This window comes from Rhyacophila brunnea, unplaced genomic scaffold (genome assembly GCF_057557595.1).
Source record: "Rhyacophila brunnea isolate RB1 unplaced genomic scaffold, BYU_Rbru_1.0 scaffold_3, whole genome shotgun sequence".
NCBI lineage: Eukaryota > Metazoa > Arthropoda > Insecta > Trichoptera > Rhyacophilidae > Rhyacophila > Rhyacophila brunnea.
Genome location: NW_028232965.1, coordinates 43,902,402 through 43,904,645, shown reverse-complemented (window position 1 = coordinate 43,904,645; position 2,244 = coordinate 43,902,402). Strand labels below are relative to the sequence as shown.

The 2,244-nt window shown below is 29.9% G+C and overlaps 1 long non-coding RNA gene across 1 annotated transcript; it reads right to left on the bottom strand.

Moving 5' to 3' along the window:
• Window positions 1-218: 218 nt before the first annotated feature.
• On the bottom strand, window positions 219-1,968 carry LOC147068398 (uncharacterized). Its single transcript, XR_015071332.1, has 3 exons — window positions 1,904-1,968; window positions 1,320-1,511; window positions 219-904 (listed from the first exon to the last, which is right to left on the bottom strand). It is a non-coding gene; the product is annotated as an uncharacterized LOC147068398 (long non-coding RNA).
• Window positions 1,969-2,244: the final 276 nt, after the last annotated feature.

Genomic DNA, 2,244 nt, shown 5'->3' with positions numbered 1-2,244 from the left:
GTAATTTAATTTTACAGTATAATTATTTATGTTAAGTACTTGATTTACTTATTATATGTACAAATGTAATATACTTACCTACTTATTAGGATATATCTTGGTGAATTTTAAAACAAGAGGAAATTAAATGGAGCTCATCGTGTCTAAGTAGATGTCAGCCGTTGTTAAGTCTTATATAAATATTTATACATTATTAAATTGTTTTTCTGTTTTTTATTGATGTAAAGACATGGCATGTATTCAAAGTAATAACAAATTAGCTGTGTACTATTTATTTAACTTATATTAAAACCCCAAGATTGATTTCGTCTTGCGACATATTTTATTCTTCTAAGTTTTACTATGACATTGTAATATGAACCATGGATATAGTATAGTACTTAAAAAATCAAAACTGGTAATATATTATTTCAATATTTAATTGTCAATTTTCATTTGAAGTCAGCATTTAATTACTGGTATAACACATAATTATTAACTGTTATCTACAACTTCAGATGGACAAATTAATTGATATATCATATTATCAGTTTTCATTTTCTTTCAACAATGTATTCATTCTAGCAGTTATTTTGAATATCTTACTAGTTTTTATGTCATGGCACCTTACAACGGCTCCGAGCAATCGTATACTGAGCTTCGAGAATAGATGTTTACGACGGATACTGGGTGTGCGGTAATTTTAGAAGTAACGGGAGATAAAAGAACGCACCAAATAGCCTCCCATCACGCTGAGAGTGAATACGCAACTTTGTACCTGGCCCGGCCACGTGCTGCGGGTGCCTGAAGAGAATCCCAATCTGGTTTGCCTGTTCTTCAAGCCAACCGGATTCCGGCGTTCTGGATGGCCGCTAAACACTATCTATATAGCATATCTGGCAGAGTTACGGGCTGCTAGTATGACCTGGAACGATGCAAAAAAACTAGAGTGACAGAAATTCTTGGAGGCGCCGCATTGTATCCATATGCTGCAACTAAGATGCGGATATAGCCGAAGAGAAGAAGTAATATACAGCATCTAGAAAACTTAAAGCCTTTGAAATGTGTGTGTATAGATACATGCACCTTTCATTGGTGTTGGAAAGACAATTTTTCTAATATCAAAGTGATATTGAGGCTGAAAAAGACAAGACTTGGAGAGTAAGCTCTACCAAATGACATACCTAATATGATACAAGTAACTGATATGCATAATTATATTATATTTTATATTACGAATCAAAATAGCAACTTTTATATCAATATCGATAGTAAATTTAGTGCAAAAATGTTTTTATAAAATTGTTTTATTTTTTAAACATTAGTCACTTTATATTTACCTTGTGTAATTGTACTATTAAATCTATAAAATGGGTGTATATGCTTGATGGTCGACGTCATAAATCACGCCATGTTCGAATCGTACGCCGAAAGTCGGATTTATTTCATTATTAATTAAAAGATTCATTTCATTCCATCTTATTCATATGAAACCGTCGACAAGCAAAGATCTCGGTAGACATTTTCTCCATCTGCAAAAAACATAACATAGGAACTGTTAATAGTGTGATTTTTAATCTTTTATAGTTGGCGACTGTTTGAAGAGTGGTAATTAAAACGGATTAGTGATAATACAAAGCATCAAAAAAGATTGATTAACTAAAATAAAGTAATCAGGTAGGTAACATGTTTAATAACAACTAGAACGCCTTAGATTATATCAAACAAATATATATGAAATCACAGGTTTTATATAATTCTGGAATGAATGTAACTAACCTCAAAAAAAGGATTGTATTACGTCGGAATTATGAAACATTGAAAGTATGTATAGACTAAGAAAACAATAAATAAACACTTGAATAATATATGCAAAACACACAGAATACTACGATAGTAATAAATAACATAATATTGTACTTACAGATAGTGTTTCTTATTCCTGATATAAAACACAATTGTTTTAGGTACCTTGCAATTTGCAAACATAATATTTGACAGCAGAGAGATTTTTATATTAGTCTATGGCCAAAAATACGGATTTATTTGGCCGGCTAAAAAAAAGATTTTAATATAGCAAGAACATTTTAAATATGCGACAAATAAATAAAAATATATGTAATATAGTTGTTAAAAAAATCTGTGTACATTATAAAATATATTTAATATTATAAATACATATATTTTTTTAAATTTATGTTATAATTTGTAAACGACGAAGCACGTCAGCTAATACGCATAGTAAATGTTTAAACTTCGGTAATC